Here is a 7,903-nt window from a genome sequence, read left to right as displayed (position 1 = left end):
CTGAGTTTGTTTTGTTATTATTTCATTGACTCATATTCTGAACTCTAAGTTTCTAGTTCTGGTGACTATCCTATCTTTTCTAATGCTCTGTTTGAAAAGAAGTGTGTGTGTGTGTGTGTGTGTGTGTGTGTGTGAGACTATTAGTTGTACGTATTAAAGATGATCTGTAGAAACATAAAGAGTGCACTGGTGAACCAATCCCTGTTTCTAGGCTTATAAGCAGCTAGCGTGGTGTCTGAAAAATGACCATATTGAAGAGCTTTTATTTTCCAGGCCCTGTGGCTGTGTGATGTCATGGCCCAAGGTGAGGGTGTCTTCATTCTAATGCCTCCTTTTGTCCCAGAGGCAATGTTTGCGTTAGTTACCCCAACTGACATTGGAATAAATTCAGTGATGTTTTATTCATGAAAGTAGATCTTGTGAATATAGCTCCCAATACACCAGAGAGACAAAAATATCGCTACGATTGCACCTAAACTAATCTGTAGTTGTGTAACAAATTGACACATAAATTAAATTTCCACTGCTAATGGCTGCTTAACTCCATAATCATACTCTAGTTTGGAAATCTGCTCAAGTAATTAATTTAGCTCAGCTTTGTTCATCAAAGATCACTGGAAACATCAGGACTTCTATTTTTAAACAATATCCATCACACCCAAGGAAACTTTTAAGGTTAAACCAGTAACTCTTGGGGCCATCCATTCTTTTACATTTTATTAAGTTTTAATGAATTTCTAGATAGTTCTTTTTTTTTTCTGAAGACTCGATTTATCCCACTGTGGATGTGTCTCCACCACCTCACCTTTTTCTTTTCATTCTCTATTGAGAAGTCATCGTTGTGCTGAAAAACTTTCTGTTTTTCATATCTTTGATCTTTTGGGTGGCGGGGGAGTCCTCGCTGAGACAGTGGTTGGAAAAATCACCGTCTTTCATCTTTGGTATCATCTTCTGAAAAAAAGAATTGAGCTATTTTACCAGCTGTTGTGAGCTGTTCGAATGTCCTCTGGGGAGAAAAACCAGTTGCTTTCAAAGCTCTGAGGAGTATCCAAAATTCTCCCGGGCTCAAGAAAGTAAATAAAAGGCAAAGCAGAATTTCCAAGACTGCTCCAGGAGCCCAAGACAAAGTTTTAGTCACTGTGAGAATAACTGAGACACAAACCTGTGGAAAAATAGAGTAAAACTTTGGATTGCAAATGACTGGTTCTGTGAGTGTTTCACAAGACGAACAGACATTTCCAATAAATTTTAACTGGATAAAAGAGCGATGTCTTGGAATAAGAGGAGTACCTGATGCTGAACATCACATGACCACAACTTAGCCAATGGTTCTCTCTTTCTCTCTCTCTCTGCGGGATTGTGGGTGATTGTCTCCCATGATCAGATGCTCAGTCTCAGGCTGTGGTCTTTGGCAGAAATCAGTGATTTTTTTCAGAACGTTGGAAGGTGCCCACAACTGGCACTAGTGTGTTTTTTGTCACTTCAAAGCACCTATGGACAGTCTTTTGCTTTTCCAGACAAGAGTAAACCTAGGAATGCTTTGCTTCATTCTAGGTCAGGCTGCCTGCAGATAGAGACCCTTTCCTCTGCTCCCTTTTTGCCAGTTGCATTGAAATATAGTATATGACAAGAGTTTATTAATGCTGTACTGTAGCCAACATCCGTTAGTAATAGTGAAAGTCGTCCCACACAATTACCCTCCTCTCTCTTGCCTCCCTCACACCAGCCACAAAGGCTTGGAAAGGGAACTGTAGGCTAATTTGTTTGTTTTTCTTCATATTTTGTGTTTTCTTTATTATTTTGCATTATATTATAGTATTGTAATCACTTTTATGTGAACTTTTTGGGTTGTGGAATGAATCATCCGAGTTTCCATTATTTCTTATGGGGAAATTCACTTTGACATACAAGTGCTTTGGATTACAAGCATGTCTCTGGAACAAATTACGCTTGTAAACCAAGGTTTTACTGTATAGGCAAAAATCAGGAAGACCGTCTGTTAATTTAGCCTAAGTGTAGGGATACCATTCATGGTCCTGATGAGGTACAAGACAAAAAGAAAATATGTGTGCTGTCTTTCCAGAATTCATGAGGTTGAACTTCAAAATAGGATTCCCTGATTCCTGCAATAGACTGTAATCAATGGACCCAATCTTGGAGCTGCTCTTTAATCTCTGTTTATAGGTTCTTATTTTTACAACAGGTTCCTATCTTGTCTTCCAAATTCTGCACTAGCCATTCCAAATCTATCCTGCATGCTCACATAAACAATTAAAAACTGAAACAAAGAAACAAAGTTTATGGAAGATATTGTTCTCATGATAACATTCTGTGGTACACAGGCCTCAAGATGGCTTCCAATGATCCCCTCCTTCCGGGAGTCACAAGCACGTGTAGTTTTTTCTTACACTGACTTGGGTTTGTTCTGTGTGATCAGTAGTACATAGCAGAAATGATGGTATTTCACCTGTCAGATTAGACTTTACAAGATTATTGCTTTCCTCTTGGGTGTTATCTCTTGGTAGCTGTCTCACTTTCTGCCTCTGTCTCTCCTCTCTCCCTCAACCTCCTCTGGGGGAGACCAGCTACCATGTGGTGAAGACACTCCGGCAGCTCATAGAGAAGTCCATGTTTCAAGTTACTGAGCCCTCCCGACCACCACAGGAGTGAACCTGGAAACAAATCCTTTAATTCCAGTCAGGCTTTGATCTGAGAGTGCAACCCAGCTGATGGCTTGGCTGCAACCTGAAAGTTCCTGATCTAGAACCATCCAGCTAAGTCACTCTCAGATTCCTCACCCGCAGAAACTCTGTGATAACAAATATATACTGTTTTAAACTGCTGGGCTTGGAGTAATCTGTAATATGTAACCAATAGAGATTTCTTAACACAACACAAAACAAAACACCTGTCTCATTACTTCCGATTCTCTCAACATTAAACTTATCTGCCTGCTTTCATGTTTTTCCAGATTATGCCCTTTTTAATCTGCTTTATTATTCACTGCATGGGAGTGCTATATACTTGCCAGGCCAGAAAACTTTCCCTCCAACTGCTACAGCGTATATCCTCCTTAATTGCATATATATCCCTCCTTCTGTAACACCTTTTCTCTTCATTTCCTCTTACTACTCACATGGTGTCTATCTTTTAGAACCAACCTCCTTCTTGAATTCTTCCAGAATAAACCCGATCACTCAAATCACCTTCTTGTCAGACTCTATCATACGCTTAAGACAGTGTTTTCTATTGCTTTTCAAAAATTGTTTATAGTATGTTGCACAACACTTGTTGGTTGACTGAGAGTAAAAAAAGACCAATTCTTTGTTTTATTAGCATGGAAATACATCGGGAATACTTAAAACTTCTAAGAAAGGCCCTGAACTTTATTTTATACATAAGTTTAACTGTCTTTATCATAAAATGTTTTGACTAGAATTTGCAAGAAATAATTACAGGTCTGCGCATCAGAGGATGAGATCCTTCAATCTAGAAATGATCTCATGCGCCACTGTATTTCCTCAGTCTAACACAGTGACCGGCATGAAACATTAATAACTTTATCAAAATGGAATGATTTGATCTCTACTGCCTTTTCTCTTCCTACCTGCTCATCAGGGAAGATGATAATAATTTGTGAAGTTCCTGAAAAAGGAAAGGAAAGGAAACAAATGAGGAGTGCATTTAATCTATAAATTGGGTAATCGGTAACTATGGGGTGAAGGGTAAAATCCACTCTATATTCATATACTTGTCATTGATCTTTAAGGGCTGATTGATGCCACATATGCCCGCTGAAGTTGTAGACAGTATCCACGTGCTTCCCACCTGACAAATAAGGGATACGAGGTGTAAATTTGCACGTGCAATTCACTAACATCCAAACCAACACTTATGGGAGCTGAACTAAGAGCTCTCTCTTCCAGTGCACCACTGCCTTCTTACACGCTTGCTTCCACTGCAAATATGATTGGTGACATCCTTTCAGTTGCCTCTAAAATCTTTGCCATGATTTCCAAGCTTTCACGTATGGATTCAGACCTACGTCACAGTGAACCTGGACGTCAGATTTAATTACATGCCTCACAAATAGGATTGGCAGACGTAACAAACAAAAATGCGGGAGACCCAGTTACCTTTGAATTTCATATGAATGACAAATGGTTTGTCGTGAGTGTAAGTGTGTCTCACACGACATATGGAATATATTTATCCTAAGATATCTTATGTGTTGTCTGTCTGAAATATGATCGCAACTGAGCATGCTGTACGTCATCTGGCAACCCTCCTAATGTTCATGTCCTTCTCCTTTGTCTTTCACAATTATCTCCGCTTCTACATCGAAATCTTACCTACCACTTAGTGCCAAGTGCCAATGCCTCCTACGCTTTGCAGAGTTTATGGTTGTCCTGGAATCAGCAAAAGCTCTCCTATCTCTCTACTTTCATGGAATTTGTGTATTTGGAGAACTTAGAAATAGCAGAATATAATCTTCCTCTGAATATAAACCCATAAACACAGTGCACATTAGGGGAATTTGATTGACTGTGAAATATCACCTAAACAATTGATTACAAGTCCAGATAATGAATGTTTTTATAATATTATAATAAAGCAAGCCTTAGCGTCTCAGTGAACTATCTGATTAGCTGGCAAAATGCACTGTGCTATAGCAGTTTTTACCCTTAGCTATTGGTCACCAGTAGTTACTTTTTTCTCCAACTTTTTTTTATCATATATACTAATTAAGCATTGTAAACATTCTCTCTCTCTCTCAAAATAAACTTATTTTTTAAATTTAAATGCATTTAAGAGATAGATGATTGATAGATAGATAGATAGATAGATAATTAGATGTATTTCAGGTTCTTGATTCACTTTAATGGAGCCAATACTGGAAATTATAGGTGACATGTGAATAATATGGTTTATGGTTTATTAATATGATTTATATGGTTTAAAAGGAGCTCCAATCACCACACCCATATGAAAAAAAAAAAAAAAAAGAAAAGAAGGAAAAAAAAAGATCTGACCAGATACTAAAGGATGGAAGAATGAATGCCTCTTTCCAGATTGGGGATTAAAAATAAAATGAAATTGGGGCGCCTGGGTGGCTCAGTCGGTTAAGCGGCCAACTTTGGCTCAGGTCATGATCTCGCAGTCCATGAGTTCGAGCCCTGCGTTGGGCTCTGTGCTGACAGCTCAGAGCCTGGAACCTGTTTCAGGTTCTGTGTCTCCCTCTCTCTGACCCTCCCCCGTTCATGCTCTGTCTCTCCCTGTCTCAAAAATAAATAAAACGTTAAAAAAGTTAAAAAAAAATGAAATTATTACAGTAAATATATATTCATATATGCTACTGTTTTAACTCAATGGCTTAAATCAGTGACTAACTACTAGTTCTTTTCACACCAAAAATGTACAAAAGTTAAAATATTTATTGGCATATTAAATCTATGCAATAATATTAACATATCTAAAGAACCAAAAGATAGGAACAAAAGATTCTCATTCACATAGTTACTTTGAAATAAGGAAGACAGAAATATTGAACTCAGTAAGGGGGCGTTTCCCCATGTTCAGGGCAGAAGAAATCTTAACTTACGCACTTTGAGTATTGCCACTGGCAAGCTTATCATTCTACTGAAGACTCTTCAGCTCTTAAACTTTTTCATGATGTCTTAGCTGAGGACTTGTGGTCGATGTGTTTAATTTATTTTCCTCTTATTATACTTTTAAAAATCCCAGCCTTTTATTTTGACTTTTATTTGACTTGCTACCTAACCTATTTATCAGGATAGGCTGTGGCTAAACCGAGGATGGAGATTTCGTTTCACTGTTTCCTGAGACTTCTCTCAACTCTGATTTTCTAATCTCTATCCTAGTGTGTGCGTGTGTGTGTGCGTGTGTGTGTGTGAGTGCTTGTGTGTTACTGAGTGTTGGTTTCCCCGGTTCTTATACTGTCAAAAGGAAACCAAATCCTGCAACTTGTCAACCTATCTTAAGTACTTCTGTTTCCCAACAAACTTAACAGTTTCTCTCAATAACACAAACACAATCATGGCAAACTTCCACAGGGTGGTTGAATTTATAGTGGTGATCATAGAACCTTCCAATGGATAATTACCCACGTGCACAGTTTATCTCTCCTACTGCCTTTTAAAGTGCTCCCTGGCAGAGATTAACGTCTTCTACATCGTTGTTGTGCCCCATGAGCCCAGTGGAGTATCCGGAACATAATAAGTTGCATATTGAATGTGTTTGAGCTAAGCTGAACTGATAAATTTCTTGGTGTTCAGCATCTAGTACTTAAGGCAGGAGATGTCCTGTACTTAAGCATGAAAGAATAGTTACAGCTTAACTACTGAAAGAAAACTTTAAGGAAAAGACATTTCTCTTTGGCATGCTGGAAAGGGCCTTCTTCTTCTCTCCCTGACATGCTATCCTGTTAAAATGAAACATCTTTCCCTTTGGGCCCATGGACCAGCAAGGCAGCATACTTAATTGTAAGACAGTGATGACTGCCCTTGAACCTTCTTGGCCCTGAAGGTTTCTCTTTTCTCTGCAGGAAAGCATGTGAGATTCTAAGATAGAAGAGAAAGCAAAAGGCAAGAGGTAGAAGGACTTTAGGGTCTGTCTTTTATCTGCCAATCAGGAATTTTTCTTCTTATTAGGGAAATAACTTGTTGGCCAGGATGTATTTACTTAAACTTGGTATAAAAATATAGTTGTCATTAAGGCACAAGCAGGGGCATACATTAGCATTAGAACGTATATACATTCAAAGAGCTTTGCATGGTGTATCAGTTAATTCAGATGCAAAACTTCCCTCTGTTTTCCACTCTTCTGTTCTGTCATCTGCTGGTCTGAGGCAGGCCACAATGAGAAAATTACCCTAACCTTTACACCAGTTTCCTTTGGGAACAGTATTTCAGATGGCTTCCCTTAAGTTCAAGGGCTTAAATCTACTTTTATATCTTCTCCCACAGTTAATGGAATGTCCTCTTCAGGCTCATCTCTTTTTTCTACTCTCGTTTTATATATTTCAACCTTCATTTTCATTCTTGCTTCTCAATGTTAAAGCATATCCCTTTCTAGCAGTAGTGAATTGTTTTTGTTTCTTTTTGGTTCAACTATCGATTTAATATATTTTAAATATTCCTTCCCACTGCTTCAATTTTCTCTATAGCCACACGGAGCGTCTCGACTTATCTCTGTTTTGGGTTTTGTTTTGTTTTGTTTTGTTTTAACTACTTTTATGTCTTTTTGTCTCAATACCTTCTATTTAAATTACAGGTGAAATGTGAATGGCTCTCTTGTCCATATGCTATGTTACTAAAAGTCAATCTTGATTTTAGCTACCCTCAGTTCTCTGAAGGGGAAGCTGGGTCTACAGAAAAGGCTTAGAAACTGACCAAGAACCAGAGTATTAGAGACCTCCTTAGAGATCTCAGGAGAGCCCTGCCTCTTGTAGAGATAAACTTGATCAAACTATTTCCAATTTGCATGGCACTACTCTCTATACCCAGGGTCTAATGAGAGACCATCTATGCTCAGGCCACATGCACATTCCATGGCCATACAGGGGTACAAGGGGGAAGCTGTCCTCAGAAGCAATGGCTTAAGTTTTTGTCCAGGCAAGGCCTCGACGTTTAGAGACCCGCCCAGAGTATATACACAGTGTGGGAGAGCTAATACCCACCACTCCGCTCGTGATTCCTCTCAGTTCTGCAGGCTTTTTTATTACTATGCTATATAACTTTTCTGTGCTAACAGGCTAGTGAATGCCTTGAGCTACACATCCAATGGCTGCACTTAGGGTGAATCCCGCTAAGAGAAATAACTTACATTGTGAAGGGCACATTCTTCTCCAGGACTCCCACAGCCGTTTCATTGGGACCACGTG

General features: G+C 38.8%; 1 long non-coding RNA gene across 1 annotated transcript; it reads right to left on the bottom strand.

The window, feature by feature from the left end:
• Window positions 1-843: 843 nt before the first annotated feature.
• LOC122241939 lies at window positions 844-3,952 on the bottom strand. The gene is made up of 3 exons (XR_006222033.1): window positions 3,752-3,952; window positions 3,608-3,645; window positions 844-951 (listed from the first exon to the last, which is right to left on the bottom strand). It is a non-coding gene; the product is annotated as an uncharacterized LOC122241939 (long non-coding RNA).
• Between the last annotated feature and the right edge of the window lie 3,951 nt (window positions 3,953-7,903).

This window comes from Panthera tigris, chromosome C2, assembly GCF_018350195.1.
Source record: "Panthera tigris isolate Pti1 chromosome C2, P.tigris_Pti1_mat1.1, whole genome shotgun sequence".
Taxonomy (NCBI): Eukaryota; Metazoa; Chordata; class Mammalia; order Carnivora; family Felidae; genus Panthera; species Panthera tigris.
The sequence above is the reverse complement of the archived record's forward strand: the minus strand, read 5'-3'. Positions and strand labels throughout refer to the sequence as shown.